General features: G+C 42.8%; 1 protein-coding gene across 1 annotated transcript in view; it reads left to right on the forward strand.

Annotated features, from left to right (window-relative positions):
* The window catches only part of LOC134346985 (ADAMTS-like protein 1), a 546,173-nt gene that overhangs the window by 289,234 nt on the left and 230,356 nt on the right, over positions 1-26,583 (forward strand). The gene's annotated exons all lie outside the window — the stretch shown is intronic.

A 26,583-nucleotide genomic window follows, 5' to 3' on the forward strand; every position in this document is an offset into this window, starting at 1 on the left:
GCTCTGCTGAATGTTGGCTGCATTCTAAGAGGTGTTGTTCGGTTGAATGAGCCCATATGTTTTTGATGCCATGGCCTTGGCAGCTGATGTATTAGGGGAGGAATAGGCAGCCCATTCCTGACGGCATTCAGTCATTGCTGAGTGATCTTGCTTGGTGCCGACTCAAACATCTCAATATTTCTTAGCTAAGCTCTTTTAATTTCCACAAAACTCTCCAAGTTATAAATAATTTATATTTGTAAAGCTGAAGCAGGTGGCACTAAAATCCTAAATTGTTAATTCTTTCATGTAATAACAGAAAATTTCAAACCATTCACTATGAATTAATTAGTGGGGATCATATACTATTACACCTCTTATTCTTGCTGAAAATCGTTTCCAAATGTAGAATTAGCTGAATATATCAATTTTCACTGGGCTCATACTTAATCTGAACAAGGTTTCAGCAATTCTTTCCCTTTCCAACCACTCCCGCTATTAGCTTAGTTGATATTTTATCACCAGCAAGCACAGGAAAGCCAGTGAAAGCGCACAAAGGTAGTCCTACTAAAAAGCTGTGGTTTACAAGAGTTTCAGGAGATGTATGCAAGATAATGTATTTTTAACCAATCTCAGACTGTGTTGCTCACCCTCTCATTCCTGTCCCATTCCTTGACCCCTGTCCTGTTCCCTGACCCCTATCCCATTCTCTGACCACTGTTCCACACAGGGCCTAGTCCCCTTTTCCATGCTTGCAATTTTGCTCTGTCTTTTATACTGTGCTTTAAGGTCTTCTACTCAGCTGACCTTGCTGTTGTGGTATCTTTTGCTTGCCTGTTGTGATTTGTATGTGCGTCAGGTTTGTGTGTTATAAGTTAGATCCTGCATCTGATGTTTATGTGTATCTGTCATCATGATCTGTATTCTCCTTGTGGCTGTCGAATGTCATTCATGATCCATAAGTTGCTACCTATTGCTGTCCTTCCTTGGAGGTGAACACTCTGTCGTTTGGGTAATGATGCCCTTTACTGCTGCTGATTTGTTCCCATTTCTAATTTGCATGTGAACTTATTGTCCATTTATGCACAAGGCTTGTTGTTGCCTGTTACAAGGTCAAAGAGCCATAGCGAAGTACAGCACAGAAACCGGCCTTTCAGCTACTTTAGTCCATGCTGATACCATTTAAACTCCCTACCCCAATCGATCCGCACCTGGACCATAGCCCTCCATACCCCTACTATCCATGCACCTATCTAAACTTCTCCTAAACATTGAAGTCATGCTCACATGCACCATTGTGCTGACAGCTCATTCCACACTCTCTTGGCCCTCTGAGTGAAAAAGTTTCTCCTCATGTTTCTCTTCAACTGTTCACCTTTCATTCTTAAGCCATGACCTCTGGTTGCAGTCCCACCCAACCTAAGTGAAAAAAGCCTGCTTGCATTTACCCTATCTATACCCCTCATAATTTTGTATACCTCTGTCAAATCTCCTCTCAATTTTCTATGTTCTAAAGAACACAATTCTAACCTATTCAATCTTTCCTTGTAACTCAGGTAATCCAGACCCGACAACATCCTTGTAGACTTTCGCTGTACTCTTTTAACGTTGCTTATATCTTTCCTGTAGGCAGATGACCAAAACTGTACACAATACTCCAAATTAGGCTTAACCAACAACTTATATGACTCCAACATAACATCCCATCTCCTGTACTCAATTCATTGATCTATGAAAGCTAATGTGCTGAAAGCTTTCTTTACGATCCTATCTACTTGTGGCACCACTTTCAATGAATTATGAACCCTGTACTCCCAGAACCCTTTGTTCTACCACACTCCTCAGTGCCCTACCATTCTCTGTGTAAGACCTACCCTGGTTGTCCTACCGAAGTGCAAAACTATGCACTTGTCTGCATTAAATTCCATCTGCCATTTTTCAGCCCATTTTCCAGTTGATGCAGATCCCTCTACAAGCCACGATAGCCTTCCTCACTGACCATTACATCCCCAATCTTGCAGTCATCCACAAATTTGCTGATCCAGTTATCTTTGATATAGATGGCAAGCAGCAACACCCAGCACTGATCCCTGTAGTACACCACTGGTCACAGGCCCAGTCAGAGAGGCAGAATGCTCCTATCACTCTCTGGCTTCTCCCACAAAGCTAATGTCTAATCCAATTTACCACCTCATCCAGGATGCCAGGTGACTGAACCTTCTTGACCAGCCTCCCATGCAAGACCTTGTCAAATGCCTTACTAAAGTTCATGTAGACAACATCCACTGCCTTGCCTTCATCCACTTTCCTGGTAACTTCCTCGAAAAACTCTATAAGATTGGTTAGACATGACCTTTCACGCACAAAGCCATCACGACTATCCTTAATCAGTCCATGTCTATCCAAATACTTATATATCCGGTCCTTTAGAATACCTTCTGATAACTTTTCCAGGATGTAATTTCCTGGATTATCCTTTTTAAACAGCAGAACAACATTGGCTATCCTCCAGTCCTCTGGTACCTCTGCTGTTGCTGTGAATGATTTAGGTATCTCTTCTTGGACCCCGGCAATTTCTGCATTTGCCTCTTGTAGGGTCTGAGGGAACACCTTGTCAGGCCCTGGAGAATTATCCACCCTGGTTTGCCTCAGGGTAGCCAACACCCCCTCATCTGTATTACCCCCTCCTTTTCATTCTGTACAGGGTCCATGAAGTTGCTGCTGCTTTGCCTCACTTCTATAGACTCTGTGTCTACCTCCTGAGTAAATACAGGTGAAAAGAATTCATTTAAGATCTCCTCCATCTGTTTTGTCTCCACACATGGATTACCATTCAGGTCTTCTGGAATGATCAATTTTGTCCCTTTCAATCCATTTGTTCTTAACATACCTGCAGAATTTCTTAAGATTCTCCTTCACCTTGTCTGCTAGAGCAACTTCATGCCTTCTTTTAGCTTTCCTGATTTCTTTAAGTGTTCTCTTGCATTTCTTATACTCCATGGGCATTTAATTTGTTCCTGCTTGCCTATAACTGTTATGTACCTCTTTTTCTCTTAATCAGAGCCTCAGTATCTCTTGACAACCAAGATTCCCTACACTTGTTATCTTTACCTTTTATTCTGACAGGCACATACAAGCTTTGTACTCTCAAAATTTGAGTTCTGAAGGTTTCCAATTTACCAAGTACACCTTTTGCCAGAAAACAATCTGTTCCTATCCACAGTTGCCAGTTTATTTCTGATAAGATCAACATTGGCCTTTCTCCAATTTAGAATCTCAGTGTAGGGACCAGACCTGTCTTTTTTCATATTTACTTTAAAACTAAAGGCATTGTGTTCATGGATGCAAAGTGTTCCCCTATACAAAATTCTGTCACCTGTCCTGTCTCATTCCCTTGTAGCAGATCCTGTATCACACACTCTCTCATTGGGACTTCTAGTACTGATTAAGGAAACTTTCCTGAGCACATTTGACAATCTCTGTCCCGTCTAGTCCTTTTACAGTGTGCGATTCCCAGTCAATCTGTGGAAAGTAATAGTCACCTACTTTACTGTTTCTTGCAACAGTCTGCGATCTCTTTTCAAATTTGTTCCTGTAAATCCCTAGGACTGTTGGGTGGTCTATAATATAGCCCCACTAACATGGTCATACCTTTCAATTTCTCAGTTCCACCTATAACACCTCTCTGGTGTTACATGGTGTGAGCAGAATTATCTGCTGCTTAATGTGAAAAAGATTAAGGATCTGGTGGTGAACCTGAGAAGGGCTAAGGTACCGGTGACCCCTGTTTCCATCCAGGGGGTCAGTGAGGACATGGTGGAGGATTAAAAAATACCTGGGGATCTGAATTGACAATAAACTGGACTGGTCAAAGAACACCGAGGATGTCTACAAGAAGGGTCAGGGCCATCTCTATTTCCTGAGGAGACTGAGGTCCTTTAACATCTGTCGGATGATGCTGAGGATGTTCTATGAGTCTGTGGTGGCCAGTGCTATCATGTTTGCTGTTGTGTGCGGGGCAGCAGGCTGAGGGTAGCAGATGCCAACAGAATCAACAAACTCATTCGTAAGGCCTGTGATGTTGTGGGGATGGAACTGGACTCTCTGACGGTGGTGTCTGAAAAGAGGATGCTGTCCAAGTTGCATGCCATCTTGGATAATGTCTCCCATCCACTACATAATGTACTGGTTGGGCACAGAGACTGATTCCACCGAGATGCAACACTGAGCATCATAGGAAGTCATTCCTGCCTGTGGCCATCAAACTTTACAACTCCTCCCTTGGAGGGTCAGGTACCCTGAGCCAATAGGCTGGTCCTAGACTTATTTCCATCTGGCATAATTTACATATTATTATTTAATTATTTATGGTTTTATATTGCTATATTTATACTCTATTCTTGGTTGGTGCAACTGTAATGAAACCCAATTTCCCTCAGGATCAATAAAGTATGTCTACCTATCTGTCTATCTATGGTCAATTTCTCCAGTCTGTCCTGACGGAGCACTGCTGTAACATTTTCCCTGACTAGTAATGTTGCCCCTTCTCCTTTAGTCCCCCCCCTTTATCACATCTAAAACAACAGAACCCTAGAATATTGAGCTGCCAGTCCTGCCTCTCCTGCAACCAAGTCTCATTAATGGCTAAAGCATCGTAATTCCAGGTGTTGATCAATGCCCTGAGCTCTGAGCTCACCCACCTTTCCTATGATAAACCTTGCATTGAAGTATACGCAGCACAGGACAATAGTAATGCCATGCTCAACCTTCTCATTCCTGACTTTGAGGTCTTACCAAAATCTGCCTCCACAACCTCTCCACTCACTGTTCAGGCACTCTAGTTCCTATCCCCCTGCAACTCTAGTTTAAACCTCACCATGCATCATTAATAAAACTTCCTGCTAGGTTATTAGTCCCTCTCCAATTCAGGTGCAAACCATCCCTTCTGTATAGGTCCCACCTTCCCTTGATGATCCAATGATCCAAAAATATTATGCCTTCCCTCCTTCACCAACTCCTTAGGCTCATATTAAACTGCATCATCTTTTATTACTGGCCTCACTAGCACTTGTCACAGGTAGCAATCTGGAGATCACAACCCTGGAGGTCCTTCCCTTTAACCTAGCACCTAACTCCCTGAATTCCCTATGTAGAACCTAGTCACTCATCCTACCCATTTCATTGGTACTTATATGGACCACAATCTCTGGTTGTTCACCCTCCCACTTAGGAATGCTGTGGACTTGATCCGAAATGTCCTGGACCCTGGCACCTGGAAGGCATCATACAGTACAGACCAGAAAATATAGACCAGTGAGTCCTACCTCAGTGCTGGGCAAGTTGATGGAGAAGATCCTGAGAGGCAGGATTCATGAGCATTTGTAGAGACATAATCTGAATTGGGATAGTCAGCATGGCTTTGTCAAGGGCAGGTCATGCTTTACGAACCTGATTGAATTTCTTGAGGATGTAACAAAACACATTGATGGAGGTAGAGCAGTGAATGTAGTGTATATGGATTTCTAAAAAAGCATTTGATAAGGTTCCCCATGCGAGGCTTATTCAGAAAGCATGGAATCCAAAGAGAACATTGCTTTGTGGATCCAGAATTGGCTTGCCCACAGAAGGAAAAGTGTGGTTGTAAATGGTTTGTATTCTGCACGAAGGTCGGTGACCGGTGGTGTTGCGTAGGGATATGTTCAGGGACCTCTCCTCTTTGTGATTTTTATAAGTGACCTGGATGAGGAAGTTAAAGGGGGGGGGGGTTTAGTAAGTTTGCCGATGATACAAAAGTTGGGGGTGTTGTGGATAGTCTGCAGGGTTGTCAGAGGTTACAGCATGAGATGGATAGGATGCAGAACTGGGCTGAAAAGTGGCAGATGGAGTTCAACCCAGATAAGTGTGAAGTGGTTCATTTCAGTAGGTCAAATTTGAAGACAGAATATAAAACTAATGGTAAGACTCTTGGCAGTGTGGAGGATCAGTGAGACCTTGGTGTCTATGTCCATAGGACACTTAAAGCTGCTGCGCAGGTTGACAGTGTTGTTAAGAAGCTGTATGGTGTGCTGGTCTTCATCACCTATGGGTTTGAGTTCAAGAGCCATGAGGTAATGTTACAGCTATATAAGACCTTGGTCAGACCCCACTTGGAGTACTGTGCTCAGTTCTGGTCACCTCACTGCAGGAAAGATGTGGATACTATAGAGAGAGTGCAGAGGAGATTTACAAGGATGTTACCTGGATTGGGGAGCATGCCTTATAAGAATAGGTTGAGTGTACTTGGCCATTTCTCCTTGGAGCGACGGAGAATGAGAGGTGACCTGATAGAAGTGTATATGGTGATGAGATGCATTGATCATGTGGAGATCAAACTCATTCGTAAGGCCAGTGATGTTGTGGGGATGGAACTGGACTCTCTGACCATCGTGTCTGAAAAGAGGATGCTGTCCAAGTTGCCTGCCATCTTGGACAATGTCTCCCATCCACTACATAATGTACTGGTTGGGCACAGGAGTACATTCAGCCAGAGACTCATTCCACCGAGATGCAAAACAGAGCGTCATAGAAGACCATTCCTGCCTGTGGCCATCAAACTTTAAAACTCCTCCCTTGGAGGGTCAGACACCCTGAGCCAATAGGCTGGTCCTGGACTTATTTCCTGGCATAATTTACATATTACTATTTAATTATTTATAGCTTTATTACTATTTAATTATTTATAGTTTAATTACTATTTAATTATTTATGGTGCAACTGTAACGAAAACTAATTTCCCCCAGGATCAATAAAGTATGACTATGACTATGACTATGACTATGAGAGTCAGAGGCTTTTTCCCAGGGCTGAGATGTCTAGCGCGAGAGGGCACAGTTTTAAGGTGCTTGGAAGTAGGTACAGAGGAGATGTCAGGGGAAACTTTTTTACGCAGAGAGTGGTGAGTGCATGGAATAGACTGGCAGCGATGGTGGTGGAGGCAGATACGATAGGGTCTTTTAAGAGACTCCTAGATCGGTACATGGAGCTTAGAAAAATAGAGGGCTATACGGTAGGGAAATTTTAGACAGTTTCTAGAGTAGGTTACATAGTCAGCACAATACTGTGGGCCAAAGGGCCTGTAATCTGCTGTAGATTTCTATGTTTCTATACCATCTGGGAATCTTGTACTCAGCCACAGAACCTCCTGTGCATTCCCCTAACAAATCCCCTACCACCACGGTATGACTCTTCCCTTCTCAGTCATAGAGACAATCTCAGTGCCAGAGATTCGACTGCTGTGACTTTCCTCTGTTAGGCCATCCCCCCAAAGAGTATCCAAAGTGGTACACCCGTTGCTGAGGGGGTTGGCCACAGAGATACCCTGCACTGGCTCATTAACCCCTTTCTCCTTCTGACTGTCACCCAGTGTCCTTCGTCCTGCACCTTGGGAATAACTACTTCTCTGTGTGTCCTATCTATCAACCCTTCAGCCACCCGGATGATCCGGAGTTCATCCTATTGCAGCAACAGCTCCTTAACCTGGATTGCTCGAAGCTGCAGCTGGGTGCACTTCTCGCCATTGTAGTGGTCAGGGGCACTGGAGGTCTCCCTGCAATCCCGCATCTTGCAAGATGAGCATTCTGCTGTCCTGCCTGGCATATCTACTGTCCTAACTGAGCAGGTGTAAAGAAGGGAAGAAGAAAAAACTTTACCTGGAGCTTTTCTTTTCATGCCTTCTCTGACTGAAGCCTCACCACTCTAACTCTGTCCACTTTAAGGCTGCTGAACTTACCCTTGCCTCTCTTGGATTTGCTTTTGCTAACCAATCCCAAACGCTTTCTGGTGGCTAGTCAGAGTTCAAGTAAGCTGCTGTGATCTGCTGTTGCCTTCTCCTACTCATTCAATGGACCTGAGGGAAATCCCCTCCCCTTAAACTTCCGATGTCCAGATTGGTCGCTGGTCAAATAAACTGCTGTGATCTGCTGCTGCCTTTTTCTAGGTGGGTTATCTTTTTGGGGTTGTATTGTTATTTTGAGAGCTGAAAAATGTGATGAAGGGAGGAAAAGCAAAGAGAAAAGGAGATCAGAATGGTGAGGGAATAAAAGGAAAACCTTACATTTGATTTCTATTAACTGGGGTTGTCCCAAAGCAATTCACAAGCAGGGAAGCACTTCTTGAAATGTAGCACAACAAACAATCTGCTGGACGAAGTCAGCATGTTGAACTATCTTTATGAGGGGAGGGAATGGAGATCTGAGACTGCAGACAACAATTAGTTTGCTGGAGGAACTTGAAATGTATCTGGTTATTGCTGTAATATGAGAAACCATTTGTGCACAGCAAGATCCCTGAGCCACAGGTGTGGTAACAGGTGGATAATCTGTTATTGTGATGAAGAGCATATTCAATTGACGTAAGAGCACGAGTAGGCTATTTGGCCCTTCAAGTCTGTTCTGCCATTCATCATATGGCCTTGGTTGTATCTCTCATCCAAAAAATGACAATACTGACAGCGTAGCTCCTTCAGTGGTGCCAGCACTGCAGTGCCAGACAAGATATTTTAAGTCTGGAATGAGACTTTTGATTTTCTGCCTCAGAGGTGAGAGCTGCCCACTGGGCTGAGAGACGGCGAAGTGAAGGATGGTAGAGAAGTGACACTGCTGTGGGAAAAAGGACATGACAGGGAAACTTCTTATTTGTACTTTCTTACCAAGCAAGAGGAGGCTTTTTACCCCATGAGACCATGCTGTCTCATCATCCAATCCCATCAACGCCATTCCCTCTTACTTCTCCCTAACTCGTTTTCTCTTACATGCCGACCGATTGACCGCACCCCCTCCCCTTACTCACACACATTAGAGGCACTTTACAACAGCCAGTTAATCTACCAGCAGGTCTTTGTGTCCTGGTGGAATCTGGGCTTCTGGAGCTGCACTAACTACTGTATCCCTCTGCATCCTTTAATTTTGCATTAGTTATTCTCACAAGATTATCTCAAATGTAAGATGAATGACTACTGTGAAAAGAAATGTCAGTGTGAGAAACAATAAAAGGTGGAATATAAGTGTTGGAATTGAGAGAAGCCAAAGGGAAATAGTTAGCAAGTAGATCTGATCTACAACTTTATGAGTGCTTTGACCAGGAAGCATCAGTACAGGTCTTCGTGCATCAATTTCACATTTACATTGTCAAAAGTGGGGAAGCTCAATACTAAGGACTGGTTCAGAAGATTATTGAGGAGGAGCTGCTCTAAGGTTACAGTTTGTCACATGGCGTGGACCAGGCTTGGTTTGGGATGAGTGGTGAGTCATCTGCAGTTAGATTGAGCCTGAGGTTGGATACATGGCTATGGGTATGTTAAGGGTAGTGTCTTAAAAAGTTCAGGCCCAGCTCAAGGTCAATTTCAGGGAAGGATTGGTCCTGCGTTCCAGCACACTGATGAGAAATGTGTCTGGTGTGGGATGGGAATACTGTTGATGTGATTGAAGATTGGGCTCTCCATCCAGTTCCTCAGAACAGATCACTGGATTTGGATCTGAGCCAAGCTAGTATCAGAGGAAATATGATAGTTGAAGGATCTCATAGTCTGATGTTGTTTAGTGAGTGTCCCTAATTTCTACCACCGTGCTCTAGAGGTATTGTTTCATAGAAAGAGGCATAGTTCTCTGCACAACTAGTGCAGAAATTGAAAGAGGGAACTAGTAACTCATGGCCAGCAGTACTCAGTCATACTGCTGGATTGAAGCAAAATGATCTGGAAATTGGATTTTGTGTAATCATGAAAGAAATGCCAAATATTTTGTATTTATATTTCTATTCATTTGTCAATTTCAATGTGAATATTGATGTACGTATATAATTGGAGACTGAGGCAATGGGAGCTTGGACATCTACATAAGGGGAATGGGATGTAGTACATCAGTATCATTCACTCACCACTCTGGAAGTCACTGATCTACAGTACACTGGCTCATAGAGACTTGACATAAAAACATTCATTCCAGTATTTGAAGTGCACGATCACCTGCAATCTATTCCATCTTTTTTGGCACCCCTGACTACTTTAGCACTGCATCAATTTATGTAGTTTTTGCTCTAACCTCTTAAATCTTTCTACACCTCCTCCCCCTTATCCCCTTTCCTTTCAGAAGACTTTCTGTGAAATCTATCCACTCACCAGATGAGAGATATGAGATGTCATCTCACTGAACATCTTGTTCACCATCACATTGTGCATCTGTGAAACATTTTTGTCAGACTTTTTCCAAATGATTACATTATTTATCTATAGAGTCGGGTGCGGTCATTGTGTCATACAACATGGAAGCAGGTCATTCAGCCCATCATGGTCTTGACAATTGATGATCATTCATTTGTATTAATCCCATCTTCCAGTCCTTGGCCTACAGCCTTCTATGCTGAGGCGATTCAAAAGCTTCTCCAGCCACTTAGTAAATGTTGTCCATCATGCACTCAGACAATGTTTCTAGGTAAAACACATATCCACTCTGGATAAAAATGGTCTCTCCTCAGATCCCCTCTTATCCCTTACTCTAAATCTAAAATTTCCTGCAGTGTACTGCATGCTTACCTCAATCATATTCCCTTCAAAACCCTGCTCTTCAGAGAAAACAGCTCTAGCTGCTCTCGACTCCTCTATCACATTTAATTCATTCACACATATTACAAATAGCAAGGGTCACAGCATATCCCTATGGAGCACCTTTAGTCAAAGGATTCCAATCACAAAACCACACCACTATTATCACTTCATGTCTCTAATGGCCAAATCAATTTTGAATCCTATTTACTTATTTGCCATGGATTCCATGGGCCCTGGACCAGTCTTCCATGCGGAATCGTGTGACAGACCTTGCTGAAGTCCCTATAAGCCACATCTACTGCACAGTCCTCATTGATATACCTTGTTGCCACCTCAAAAAACTTGATAGATTCATAAGACAGGATGGCAAAGCCATGCTGCCCAAATATGTTCTAATTTAAAGAAGTTACTGTAGGCCTGTTGGCTAAACAAATGTGCCCTTTGTGCTTTTATTGGCTCTTTCAGTTGGAGATACTGACCAACGTAATAGTGGAAATCAAATGTTTGAACCTCTGTTGCACTATGGAGTAAATTCTGAACAGTCATCCTTCATGTCTGCCACTGGGGCAAGGTATCTCCTCCGGCTGCCCTTGCCAACAACTCATGGACTTGAAGGGGAAATTAGTTTGGTCAATTTCCTCCTCTTTCTTAATAGTCGTGGTGACAATGGGTGACTTACTGGGACTGAACAAACACCAACGTATTATTCTGGTTTTGCTATGTTTGCATTTTGCACTTATTATAGTCACCCTATGATAGATTACTTTTCAGTCACTGAATAAAGGAGATGCTATCTTTATCTCAGCCTTTTGCCAATGTTTTGGGATTTGGTCACATTGTGTCATTCTGTTTGAAATGTAAACCTTACTCATACTTCACTGGAAATCGATGAAACTTTAGCCACTTTCCAGACGGTCAGTGTGCAGTACAGGGAACAGAAGTATCGCATCAGTCTGATAGATGGAGTAGTGAGAAAAAGACTCTGGTGTACTGATGACCCATGCTACAGATTTTGGAGTCAATGTAGACTCAAGACCAGCCTTGACTTCCCAAGTAGTGGGGTGGTTAGTACAATGCTTCACAGCACCAGTGATGATCGATTGGGGTTCAGATCCCGCCACTGTCTTGAAGCGGTTTGTATATTCTCCCAGTGATCACGTGGGTCTCCTCTGGGAGCCTGGTTTCCTCCCAATTTTCCAAGATGTATGATAGGGGTTAGTAAATTGTGTTACATACTATTCTGGCACTGGAACCGTGGCAAGACCTGCAGTCTGTCCCAGGCACAATCCTCAGACTGTGTTTTGTCATTCACGCAAGTGATGCGTTTCACTATGTGTTTTGATGGTTCAATATACATGTGACTATTAAAGCTAATCTTTAATCTTCAATTAGTGCATCTTATGGAGAGATATATAAAGCACTTTGAAGACATGATTTAATGAAGTCGGAAATAACAACAGAAAATGATAGAAATACTTTGCAGGTCAGGCAGCGTTGATGACGCAGTATTGCAAGGGATGTGGAGGGTGGTGGGATGAAAGGTAAGAATTCAAAACCTCGGCTTAGAGAGCGTTAGGGAGTAAATGATATACAATTAGACGGTGTGGAAAGTCTTATCATCAGTCAAATACGGCCAAAAGAAATAACTTTAGAGAATGAAATGGGGCCCTTACGGGTAGTAGATAGGTAGGACAGTCAAGGTAGCTGCGTGAGTCTGCTGGCTTGTAACAGATTTTTATGGCTAGCCTACCCACTGAGGTGGGACAAAGGTGTCCAGAAGTGGAAACAAAGAGTCAGAGGATGGATCATGTGAAGGTGACATCAGCTGAAGTGAGGTCATTTTAGAGTTCTGAATGAATGAAGCAGCTCTGAGACAGTCATTGATGCATGGGGAAGGGAGCTGATGGACTGAAACCAAACTGTCCCACATTTGTCACAAAAGGACAAGCATAGCACATGCCCAGGTGAGTGCCCTTGTCCAGACTATTAATCTAGAGAAAGTGAATGGTGAATGAATATGAAGTAATTATTCTACATGAGGGTAGATCTGCTGGGCAGGATGGAGTGTTGGTATACGACTCTTCAGGCTGCTGTTCAGGGAAGAAGCAGAGAGGCCCCAGACCCTCCTGGTAGCTTTGAAGTAGAGGTAGAAAATACTGGAGTTATTCAGCAAGACAGTCAACAAAAATGGAGAGAGAAAGTGAGTCAATGTGTAAGATCATGTTTGTAGTCCACTGCTCATTGTGTACAGTACATAAGCACTGATTACTACCAGCTTTCATATGAGCACATTCCTCATCATTGTAGCACTCGAACATGGAATGCATCAGGGTGAGGCACGATTGTGTATGACCTCTTGTTCCACCCCTTGGCCGCTTGACTGCTGCATCAATTGCAGTTACTTATCTGCATGAAAAAGGTGAGTGGATATAAGGAGTTTTTTCTCATAGAGTCATGGAACACTACAGCACAGAAACAGGCCCTTTGGGTCATCTAATCTGTGCCAAACCATTAATCTGCCTAATCCCATCGTCCTATTTATTGCTCTTAAATAAGTAACATATCCAATGTATTTATAAATTAATTTATTATTTTTTAAAATTATTTAAATATTCTCTAAATGCCCCTGATCATTGGAGACCTTTAAGAATAGAGGAAAGACCCTCTGACCACAAGAGACACCTGAGGCCCAAAAGTGGATCATGAGCCACTCCACTTACAAATTGCAGAAACTGGACTTTGAGATGATGGGAGCCACATACATTCAAAACAACAGGGCAATTTGTAGAAACTTCTCCCCTTCACAGAGGAATCTACAATTAGAGAGCATACATTAATAGTAAGGGACCAGAGCTTTAGTGGGGATCTGAGGAAGATTTTTTTTGCCCATATTGTCAATGAAAATTCAGGAATTTCAAGGTGAATTTATTATCAAAGCATATATACTTCTCCATATACAACAGTGAGATTAATTTTCTTCCGGGCATTCACAGTAAATACAAAGAGACACAATGAATTAGTGTTTGATGGACAACCAACCAATGTGCAAATGACAACAAACTGTGCGAATACAAAAAGAAAAATACAGACATAATAAATAAATAAGCAATAAATATCAAGAACATGACATGAAGAGTTCCTGAAAGTGAGACCATGGGTTGTATTCTGTTCAATGTTGAGGTGACTGAATTTGAGCGAAGTTATCCCCTGCAGTTCAAGAGCCTGATGGTTGAGGGGTACTGACTGTTCTTGAACCTGATAGTGTGGGTTTTGATGCTCCTCCACCTCCTTCCTGATGGCAGCAGTGAGAAGAAAGCATCGTCTGGGTGGCAATGGTCCCTGATGCTGGATGCTGCTTTCCTGTGACAGGGTTTCATGAGGATGTGCTCACTGGTGGGGTTAGCTTTACCAGTGATGGACTAGGTTGTATCTACTACTTTTTGTTGGATTTTCCATACAAGAACATTGATGTTTCCATGCCAAGCAGTGATACAACCAATCAATATACTCTCCACCACATTTCTATATAAGTTCGTCAAAGTTTTAAATGACATCCTGAACCTACAGTCCAGAAACTGCTTAAAAAAAATAGAGGTGCTGCCATGCTTTCTTTGTAATGATCCAGGACAGATCCTCTGAGGTGATAACACCAAGGAACTTAAAGTTGTTGACCCTCTGCACCTCTGATCCTCAAGGAGGACTAACTCATGGGCCTCCAGTTTCCTCCTCCTGTAGTCAATAATCAGTTCCTTGGTCTTGCTGACTTTGACTGAGAGGTTGTTGGTGTGGCACTGTTCTACCAGATTTTCAACCTCCCTCCTACTTGCTGATTCATCACCACTTTTGATTTGGCCAATGTCATTGGCAAACTTGAATATGGCATTGGAGCTGTGCGTAGCCTTACAGTCATAAGTATAAAGTGAGAAGAGCAGGGAGCAAAACACACATTCTTGTGGTGCACCTGTGCTGATGGAGATTTTGGAGGAGATGTTGCTAATTGAGGTCTGACTGGGGTCTGCAAGTGAGGAAATCGAGATGCAATTTCACAAGGAGATAATGAGGCCTAGGTCTTGGAGCTTATTGATTAGTTTTAAGGGAATAATATTGAATGCTGAGCTGTAGTCAATGAAGAGCATCTGTTGTTGGCCTGTTGTGATGGTAGGCAAATACGAGTGGATTGAAGCTACACACACAAGATGTTGGGGGAACTCAGCAGGCCAGGCAATATATACGGAAAAGAGCACGCTGACGTTTTGGGTGAGACCCTTCGGCAGGGTCTACTGAGCTCCGCCTGCATTTTGTGTGTGTTGCTTGGATTTCCAGCATCTGCAGATTTTCGCTTGTTTGTGATTGGAGTGGATCCAAGCTGCTTTTCAGGCAGAAGTTGATGTGTTTCATCGTCATCCGCTTAAAAAACTCCATCACAGTGGAGGTAAATGCTACTGGATGATAGTCGTTGAGGCAGGTTACCATGTTCTTCTTAGGCACTGGTACTATTGTAGGCTGCTTGAAGCAGGTGGGTACTTCAGACTGCTGAAGCAGGAGGTTAAAGACAACCATGAACACTCTAGCCAGTTGATCAGCACAGGTCTAGGCCAGGTGCTTTTTGTGGGTTCACCCTCCAGAAGGATGCTCTCATGTCGGCCTCAGAGACTGAAATCACAGGGTCATTGGGAGCTGTGCGTGTTCTTGAAGTTGCCTCCATGTTTTGGCGGTTAAAGCAAGCATAAAAGGCAATGTGCTCATCTGGGAACAAAACCTTATTGTCACCTATGTCGCTTGGTTTCACTTTGTAGAATGTGCAATGTGATGGCCTTTAAACACTGCCATGGCTGTCAAGCGCCCTTCTGTGATTCAAGTTTGGTATGAAATATGGAACGTACTACCTAAAGGGTGTTGGAGGTGGGTGCTCTCACAATGTGCAGGAAAAATGTAATTAACCATTTGAAATGCTGTTCCTTACCAGACCATGTGCTTGATGGCAAGTACAGGCACATTTGGGCAAAGGGCCTCTTTCAGTGCCATGTAACTCCATGATGCAATAACCACGGCCGCGGCCACGGCCAGGAGTTGAAAGCAGGTTGTGGAAAATCCTGCCTTCATTTCAGCACAATGAAATTCATTTTCAACATTCTTCTCTTGGATTGGTTTGTTACTGTATCTTCCCAGCTGTATGTACTGTATCTGACTGGTTGCGGTAGCCTTGATCTGACTTCTGCTTCTGAGAGTAAACTTGATATGCTTCACTTTGCTAGATCGCAGTAGCTGAGATCTTTGACTCGTAATTGCATTCATTGTGGTTTCAGGAATTCCCTAAAGATCAGTCCTCTTGTAAATTTGTTTATCTGTAATTTGCAGTGATGAAACCATGATTTAGCAAAGTTTAAAAAGAGTACTAGAATATTAATGAATTTGTTAGAACAAGTGGAGGACTGCTTTAATAATTATAATACATTGTAATTTTATTTGAATATAAAGTATGGCCTTGCTACTCTTGTCTTTTTGAATCTGTCAATTAATTTGGTATTGCCCATACTGTTCACATAAACAACAAAACTAACACTTGCAGAATGAATGACTGAATAAAGACTTCATTCAGCATCAGACCCATCTCTGTCAATGAAAGTGCAAAATTATCTGCAACCTCTAGTAATTCTGTGTCCCACAAACCACTCTAAGATTGCAGAGAGAAGTTTGTGGTTTCACACTGCTTGCTGCTCCTTACAGGAGGCTTTTTGTACTTGGGTATGTCTGACGTAGCTTGTTGAGGAATGCTAAGTTTTTGAAATAATAAAGCTCAAATAAATGAGTTTTGGACATGTTTAACAAGTAGATGCTTGAGGAAGGGGAATCCTGAGAGAATCCAATTTAAACAAAGTATTTGTAAATTTCTGCATGGACTGTTAAGTGTAGTGTGCAGTGATGTTTACTCAAATGCAAGTGTTCTGTGAGGCAGCTTCAAATGAGGTCAAATGGTTTGGTCGCAGTTCCTTGTTTCACTGACTTCTTCCACACTATGGACTGCTTCTCTTTCCACTGAAGTCCTACAGCTGCTGTAAGCTGTTTCAGACTCGGAGTTCAATTCTCACAATGCTTCATTCAGACCATGGCCCAATTCAGCTCTTTATTTTTTCATCATATTTCAAGGTGATGATGTTAAATAATGCAGGACTCCAAGAACACAACTAATTTGGATTCCATTAGTACCAAACTGTCAAAATTATATTAAAACAACAGTCCAAAATATTAATGGCATGCTTGTACTTGCAATGTGAATCCTGTCAACGTGAGTTTGGAACAGTTGCAAGTCAAGCAGTTTGCATTGGGTAAAGTGAATTAGAATAAGATTACAATGCAGTACTGCCTCAGTACTGCCCTTTGATAATGTAGCACACCGTCATTGTAATCTCTTGAGCAGTACGGCAGTCCCAGAGTGCTGCCCCAGCAATAAAACTGAGTTCCTTCAATCTTGACCCTATGCGGTATAGTTTTTCCACACTGAAGTGCCCAATTGGAATTTAGTGCTCAAGTCACTAGAATAGCAATTGAACTACAGCTCTTTGACTTTGATGCAAGACACCACCTACTAAGCCTTGGTTCACATGACTGAAATGACATTATAGCTCAGGACTTGTGAGCAGCTTATTTATATCATAACCCTTTAAAGCTGCATGATTTGAACTCGTTAAATTGGAGCAATTAGATTTGAACCTGTCAACATTCAGACTTTTGAAACCTGAGCTCCATCAGTCATTGAAGATCTTTGAAATTCACCCCTATCAGGCTTCATGGGTAGGTGGGAATGATCCCACAGTACGAATTAAGAAAAGGCAGGGGCTGCAAACAGCTAGGGTCCCAAAAGACAACACTAGTCATGTCCTACCCTTTCAAAAATGAACTATTTATTCTTACTAACAACACACACAAGATGCTGGAGGAACTCAGCACAGCAGGCCACTCTTACTCTCATGTTTCTGCACATTGAACAATTCTCATTCCTCGCCAGCATTTTGCCTTCAGTACCAACGACCCTAATTTTCTTTAATACCTTCTGGTATGGCATCAATTTTACTTTTGCCTGTTTTACAAGTTGCAACCTCAAAAAGCTCTAATAGATTTGCGAAACATGATATCCCTTTCATTAACCTATTTTGATTCTGAAAAAGGACTTAGTGCTTTTATATGACAAATAAACTCTTCTTGGGCTTCTAGCCGGGTACAGCTATCAAATTTAACCGACGTTTCAATGACAGTCTCTGCGATTTTCATCAAGGATGATGCCCAGGCATGTCTAGTCCGGTGGTATATACACCCCTGTCATCTATCCCTCCTGATTGGTTAGTCCTCAACCAATCAGGTTTCCGTTGTCCCATCTTGTTTACAACCGAATTCCAGTTCTTACTTAGAGCAACACCTTCATCTTCACTAAAATTGTTTTCCTCTAGTTTTATTTCAATTTTTTCTTTCACCACTCAGTGCCAAAAACCATTGGCACGGCACAGTAGTTTTGTGCTGTTGAAGTATATCCCATGGCTGTTGTAAATGCAATGTTCTGCTACCACCGATTTTGGTCCTATTCTTTTTTCGTACTTGCCCCGTTATCACTTCCTCAATAATTGAATCCAGCATTTTCCCCACTATGAAACTCAGGCTAACTTGTCAGTTGTTCCCACTTTTCTCTCTCCTATTGAACTTTTTAGGCCATACTGCCCAATTATATTTGCTGTTTTACAATGCATAGAATTTCAGATGGTAACAAACTGTCCACCCTTAGTCTCCTTTGGTACTTCCCCAAACGAAGTTGCTACCTGTTTCTATGAAGGCATAATCTCCAGTTGTACTCAAGATGCTAATTATCGTCCAGGATAAAGCATCCTGCTTGATTGGTATCTCATCAACTATCTTAAGCATTAGTCCGTTCTATCACTGTCACACTAGGAAAGGCATCAATAAGATTGAAAGAGTACAGAGAAAATTTACAAGGATGTTGCTAAGACTTGAGGACCTGAGTCATAGCGAAGGCTGAATAGTAAAGGACATTATTCTCTGGAGCATAGGAGAATAAGGAGATATTGGACAAACGTATACAAATTTATAAGGGGTACCGATAGAGTTAATGCAGACAGGTTTTTTCTACTGAGGTTGGGTGAGACCAGAAATAGAGGTCATGGGTTAAGGGTAAAAGGTGAAATATCTAAGAGGATGAGGATGGTGCGATGGAACTACCTCACCCTGAGGGTGGTCCAAATGTGGAACGAGCTGCCAGCAAAATGGTGGGTGCTAGTTTGATTGCAACATTTAAGAAATGTTTGGATAAGTACATGGATAGGAGGGGTATGGAGGGCTATGGTTCTGGTGCAGGTCAGTGGGACGAGGCAGAACAACATTTTCTCCTGGGCCTGAGGGACTGTTTCTGTGCTGTAGTGCTCTATGACCCTGTTACCATGGTTGTAGTGTACCATCTGCTAGGTGCACTGCAGTTACCTGCCTAAGTCTCCTTGATAATGCTTCCCAAATCTGCATCCTCCATTTCTAAGGACAGCAAGCACATGGAGATTAACCTCCAAATTGTACACCATCTTGAAAATATATATTGCTGTTCTTTCATCAATATTGAGTCCAAATCCAGGAATTCACTCTCCAGTGGCATGATTGGAATACCTCTGACAGAAGTACTGCAGTGGTTCAAAAAGATGGTTCACCACCTCCTTCTCAAGGATGGCATTGCCAGTGATGCCCAATTCCCATGGATGGAATAAAGATGATAATAATAATAATAATAAGATAATATTTATTCTTGTTCATTTTTTTGAATTTGTCCAATGTTATTCGGTGGCTTTTCTAATGAAGAGCCACAGAGTAACTTTGGCTTTTCTAACAAAGAGCTGCAGTTCTGCAGCCTAAAAGCTAGGTCCATTAGAAGAAGCTTGAACAGAGGCATAGCATTTGCTTGGAGTTGTTAGGCATAAACATATCTAATACGGTTTGATAGTGACTATGCTGGCATGATGTTTTTCCACTGGCTGTGGTGTCCTTAAATAGGCAACATAGTCTCAAAGTAAGGGGCCATCCATTCTGGACAGAGGTGAGAAGACATTTCATTACCCTCTTTTGGATTGTGGCTTGAATACTGTCCACGTCTTGTTGCATGGATTGCTTCATCTATTGAGAATTGAACATTGTGGCACCGTTAGCACTTTTGACCTTACCATGAAAGCAAGGTAATTGATTAAATAGCTGAATATGGTTCAGTCTAAATGGTGCCCTGAGAAACCCACAGAAAACAAATAAAACTAATGATACCAGAATCCTAAACAAAAACGGAAATGCTTCGTCAGTCAAGTGTTATCTGTGGAAAGAGAAAGCAGTCAAGTGTTTCATGTCAGAACCAAAAATATTGACTGATTTCTATAAATGCTACTTGATGGGTTGAATTCTTCAAGTATTCTGTTTTTGTTCTAGACATGTATCATTAATTTCTGACAACCACAACCATCAGACTTCAACCATTCCAGCTCATCTCTAGAATTCAGCGCTTGAATCTTAGATCTATCTTTGGACTGGGCCTGTGACGAGGTCTGGTGAGTGACTCTGATAAAACATCAACTGAGCATCTGTAGGTACACCCTGAAAGCAACATCAAAGGCAGTTTCCATTTACCTTGCTAATGATTGGGAGAAGGCTTGGTGGTAATTAGCCAGAACGGACTTGACCTGCTTTTTGTGAACAGGATATAGAGTATATGAGCAACTTTTCACATTATAGCTAGGGTTGGAATTATACTTGTAAATCTTTGCTAGAAACACAGCTATTTCTGAAGTGCAAGGTTGACATTTAGGAAGTTAGCTGGTCCCAAACACTCCTTGTATCCAGTGTTGATATATCTGGAGTGAATTAATGTCATGGTCTGGTCCGTGAAGTTTGCATTCCGGTTCACGGTCCGGTCCATGGACTCCGGACTCTGGGTCTTCCAGCTGTCCCTTGTTTCAGTTGGCCTTAATCATAGGCACCTGATGCTTGTCTTGGGGCTGGGAATATAGTGGCCCTGGGTTTGAGTGTGGGTGCTGGTTCGTCTTGTCAGTATCCCGTCCTTGCCTCTGTGGGGTAAGCCAGGCTGTCTTTGCCATTATCCTGAGGCTAGACTGTTCCCTTCCCTTCCTCTTCCTTCTGAAGCCTTGCCTGCAACCTGTGTCTGGAGCCTTGCCTGCAACTTTGTCAAGTTCAACCACCGGAGTGAGACCGGAGCCTTGCTGTGTCAAGATAAGAAACTGTCTGTCGTTGTGTTGGAACTGCCTCTGTGTCCACGCCTTCGCTAGGTAGGTCCGGCCATTTGCCGCTACCAAGTGTTGGGAACCGTCTCGTCGTGTACAGCATTCTGTGTATGAGTCTCGGCCCTACGTCCTGTTCCTGAGGAGGGGTCCCAGCTCTGTGTTCCATGTTCCTGTCTCTCAAGTCAGTCTCCCAGTTCTGTGTTCCCGTGCTCTGGACCAAGGCTCTGTGTTCCTGTCTTCTCCAAGACCAAGTCAAGGCTTCCGGCTTTGTGTTCCGAGGTTCCTGTCTCCCAAGACCACGTCATGCCTTCGCTGAGTTCCGGAGTCCGAGCCCGAGTCAGGACCCAGTCTCTGGCTCGGAGTCCGAACCCAAGCCTCGTCATGTCCTTGCCTCGAGGAACCCAAGCCATGTCCAGTCCTGTAGCCACGTCATGTCCTTGTCTAGTTCCAGGATCCAAGCCCGAGTCAAGACCCAGGTTTTGGGTCCTTGTCCAGTCTCTGGCTCAGAGTCCAAACCCAGGCTCCTAGTGCCCAGTTCATTGTCCTGGCCCCGCTTGCCTAGCCAATGTCCTTGCCAAAGTCTGTGTTCTTGTCGCAGCTCCTAGTCTGCATCCAGTCACGTCCCTAACCCAGCTCTCTAGTCAAGTCCTGTTCCTAGTACTTCAGTGTCTGTATCTTGCATTTGGGTCCGCCACCAACGCCCACCTCATGACAATTAAGTTGGTTGAAGACAGGCTTCTGTGATGATAGGCATGTCAGGAGCAAGCTGAGATGGATCATCTACCCTAAACTTAGGATGAACATGTTTGCCAATACATCACATTTTTTCTTTAGTGCTCACAGGCTGGGATCCACCATTGTGAGCATTGGAATGTTCCCACTATTAACATCTTAATGCCCACCACTACTTCCAACTAAATATCACAGGAATTCAGAATTTCTGTGATCTGTATCTGTTAGTTTTGAGAAAGTTGAGTGCTGTCTATTACATAGTGTTTTGGCTCTCTACAAATAGAACTTTATTGCAGCTTCATTTGGCTACCCACTCATCATTTTTACTATGTCTAGTGCTACTCCCAATATGCTTCCTGTACTCATTGAATCATCCTTAATCCTTGGCTTGTCGGCAATGGTGGAGTAACAGATATGCTAGGCATGACATTACAGATTGTGGTGGTTTACAATTCTGCTGCAGCTAATGCTCATAATACCTCATGGATGTTCATTTTCACCTACCACATCTGTCCTGAGTCTATCCTATTTAGCACTTTTGTCGTGCCACACAAAATGAGGAAGAGAGTCCTGGATGCAAAGCTGGGACTTTGTCCCCACAATAACTTTGCAGTGGTGTCTTCTACCAATACCATTGTGGAGAAATACAACTGGTATCCTCAGGGTGGAGTAGTAACAACTTATATTCCGTCTGGGTAGCCTCCAACCAGATGGCATGAACATCGATTTCTCCTTGTAAAAAAATTCACCCCCCTCCTCTATCCCCCCACTCAGAACTTTTACTTCTTCTCACCTGGCTATTACTTCCCCCAGGTCCCCTCTTCCTTCCCTTTCTTTTATTATCCACTCTTTCTTCTATCAGCTTCCTTCTTCTCCTACCTTTGACCTTTCCCACCCACCTGGCTTTACCTATCACCTCCCAGCTAGCCTCCTTTCCCTCCTCCCACCTTTTTATTCTGACAGCTTCCCCCTTCCTTCTCTGTCCTGAAGAAGGGTCTTGGCCCAAAACATTGGCTGTTTATTCATTTCCATTTATGCTGCCCAAACTGCTGAGTTCCTCCAGCATTTTGTGCATGTTGCTTTGGATTTCCAGCATCTGCAGACTTTCTCATGTTTATGGACTGGTGCAGATAATTTGGTGAGGACAATTAGAATTGCCCTTGTGTTGATTCACTCACTAACTGCAGTGAACAGAACCAGGCAGTGATGTCCTTTAGCATGTGGTGCTGTCAAGCCATTCTTGGTGATGGACAATGAAGCCCCACAGAGACTACATTCTACACCCCCTACTGGTTCCAGTTCTTCTTCCAAGTGTTGTTCAACAGGAAAGGTCACTGATTCAGCAATGGTGAAACAAGATGCAGGAAGGATTTGTGATCGATAAGTCTGACAACGCCTGCATGGAGTGATTCTATCAGTATGTGCTAGACAGTTGTTTGACTGGTCAATGAGACAGCTCTCTCAGTTTAGATGCCAGCCCCCAGATGTTATGAGGAAAGCAGTTTATGGATGTGACATTGATTTGGTTTTTGGGTTGATGCCAGATGATCTGCCCAGTTTTATCCCTTCTCTGGTTAAAAAAAAAAACAGTGATACCTCTAAATGATTTGTAGAGAGGGCATTTCTGTGTCAGATGCTTGGGATGGGTCAGCCTGGTTTCCAGTTATTTGGACCTCAGAGTGGGCCTGTTGGACCTTCTGTGTGGCAGCTGGAGTGCAATGGCCATGCCATGTTAAAAGAATTCATGCACTGACTTCTTCCACTCTTCAACATAGCAGAGGGGAAGGAGGTCATCTTGATTTTCAGACATTGCCTCAGAAGTAGAGAAGGAAATAGCAACTGTGTTGCTTAAGAAAATGGACAGATTAAACCCACAGTTCTTGCAGCAGATTTTCTTGTCATTGGGAGGACATATAACCAGCTCGGGTTGAGGTTCTAAACTGGAAAGAGGCCAAATTTGAAGAAGTGAGAAAGGATCTAAAAAGCATGGATTGGGACAGGTTGTCCTCTAGCAAGGATGTGTTTGGTACGTGGGAGGCCTTCAAAGAAGAAATTTTGAGAGTGCAGAGTTTGTATGTTCCTGTCAGGAATAAAGGCAAAGTGAATAAGAATAAGGAACCTTGGTTCTCAAGGGATATTGGAACTCTGATAAAGAAGAAGAGAGAGATGTATGACATGTATAGGAAACAGGGAGCAAATAAGGTGCTTGAGTATAAAAAGTGCAAAAAATACTTAAAAAAGAAATCAGGAGGGCTAAAAGAATACATGAGGTTGCTTTGGCAGTCAAGGTGAAGGATAATCCAAAGAGCTTCTATAGGTACATTAAGAGCAAAAGAATAGTAAGGGATAAAAGTGGTCCTCTTGAAGATCAGAGTGGTCGGCTATGTATGGAACCAAAAGAAATGGGGAAGATCTTAAATGGGTTTTTTACGTCTGTATTTACTAAGGAAACTGGCATGGAGTCAATGGAAATAAGGCAAACAAGTAGTGAGGTCATGGAACCTATGCAGATTGAGGAAGAGAAGGTGCTTGCTATCTTGAGGCAAATCAGTGTAGATAAATCCCCAGGACCTGACAGGGTATTCCCTCGGACCATGAAGGAGACTAGTGTTGAAATTGCAGGGGCCCTGGCAGATATATTTAAAATGTCGGTGTTTACGGGTGAGGTGCCAGAGGATTGGTTCCGTTATTTAAAAAAGGCTCTAAAAGTAATCTGGGAAATTATAGGCTGGTAAGTTTGACTTTGGTAGTAGGTAAATTATTGGAAGGAGTACTGAGAGATAGGATCTACAAGTATTCCGATAGTCTTGTGAGACCATGGATCTGCACTGGAAAGTCTTCACTCCCCAGGGCGCAGGCCTGGGCAAGGTTGTATGGAAGACCAGCAGTTGCCCATGCTGCAAGTCTCCCCTCTCCACGACACCAATGTTGTCCAAGGGAAGGGCATTAGGACCCATACAGCTTGGCACCAGTGTCGTCGCAGAGTAATGTGTGATTAAGTGCCTTGCTCAAGGACACAACATGTTTCCTCAGCTGGGGCTCGAACTCAGGATCTTCAGGACGCCAATGCCTTAACCACTTGGCCACGTAGACAGGGGCTTATTAGGGAGAGTCAACATGGTTTTGTGCATGGTAGGTAATGTTTAACCAATCTATTAGAGTTTTTCGAGGATGTTACCAGGAAAGTGGATGAAGGGAAGGCAGTGGATGTTGTCTACATGGACTTCAGTAAGGCCTTTGACAAGGTCCCGCATGGGAGGTTAGTTAGGAAGATTCAGTTGTTAGGTATACATGGAGAGGTAGTAAATTGGAGTAGACATTGGCTCAATGGAAGAAGCCAGAGAGTGGTAGTGGAGGATTGCTTCTCTGGGTGGAGGCCTGTGACTAGTGGTGTGCCACAGGGATTCAGTGCTGGATCCATTATTATTTGTCATCTGTATCAATGATCTGGATGATAATGTGGTAAATTGGATCAGCAAATTTGCTGATGATACAAAGATTGGAGGTGTAGTGGACAGTGAGGAAGGTTTTCAAAGTTTGCAGAGGGATTTTGACCAGCTGGAAAAATGGGCTGAAAAATGGCAGATGGCGTTTAATACAGATAAGTGTGAGGTATTGCACTTTGGAAGGACAAACCAAGGTAGAACATACAAGGTAAGTGGCAGGGCACTGAGGAGTGCAGTAGAACAGAGGGATCTGGGAATACAGATACTAAATTCCCTAAAAGTGGCGTCACAGGTAGATAGGGTCGTAAAGAGAGCTTTTGGTATATTGGCCTTTATAAATCAAAGTATTAAGTATAAGAGTTGGGATGTTATGGTGAGGTTGTATAAGGCATTGGTGGGGCCGAATTTGGAGTATTGTGTACAGTTTTGGTCACCAAATTACAGGAAGGATATTAATAAGGTTGAAAGAGTGCAGAGAAGATTTACAAGGATGTTGCCGGGACTTGAGAAACTGAGTTACAGAGAAAGGTTGAATAGGTTAGGACTTTATTCCCTGGAGCATGGAAGAATGAGGGGAGATTTGATAGAAGTATATAAAATTATGATGGGTATAGATAGAGTGAATGCAAGCAGGCTTTTTCCACTGAGGCAAGGGGAGAAAAAAACCAGAGGACATGGGTTAAGGGTGAAGGGGGAAAAGTTTAAAGGGAACATTAGGGTGGGCTTCTTCACACAGAGAGTGGTGGGAGTGTGGAATCAGCTGCCAGCTGAAGTGATAAATGCGGGCTCACTTTTAACATTTAAGAAAAACTTGGACAGGTACATGGATGAGAGGTGTATGGAGGGATATGGTCCAGGTGCAGGTCAATGGGATTAGGCAGAAAAATGGTTCGGCACAGCCAAGGGCCAAAAGGCCTGTTTCTGTGCTGTAATGTTCTATAGTTCTATATAACCAGATCTTGGGCTCCACATTATTATGCTGATGAGGAATGCAAATGAAATGTAACTTGTTGACCTCTATTTGCCAGTGAGGCAAAGTACTTTGGTTAATACAACTGCAAATAGAAAATACCGCCTGCTGATTTCAAGTGGTAACCTCAGGTTGGCTGTAAATATTAACTTTTTGATTTAAGGTACAGTAACATAAAACCAGCCAATTCTTCACACTTCAGGAAAAGCCTTTTTAACACCATGGCACCGAAATGAAGTCAGTTTTTTAAAATATAATTATACGTTTGCACTATGGTTTCAAACATTACTCCAGTACTGTAGTATTTTTGTTTTCAGTGTTAAATTTATTAACTTCTTTAATTTCGAGAAAAGATTAAAGAGCAATTTCTTCAACCACTCTGCCATAAAAAAAGACCTTATTAAGAATCTGTGAATACTTTTCACCATAAAAACGTAAGTAGGATAAAAGTACACACCATATGGGCCTTTGAATCTGCTACCTCAGCTCATTTTCCTTCCCTATTCCTTAAATCCACCAATACCCAGAAAATTTTCAACCTATATTTTGAATGAACAAAATAACTGAGCTACCACAGTCCTCCGGGATAGCAAGGATTAAATGTTC

Source organism: Mobula hypostoma, chromosome 5, assembly GCF_963921235.1.
Source record: "Mobula hypostoma chromosome 5, sMobHyp1.1, whole genome shotgun sequence".
NCBI lineage: Eukaryota > Metazoa > Chordata > Chondrichthyes > Myliobatiformes > Myliobatidae > Mobula > Mobula hypostoma.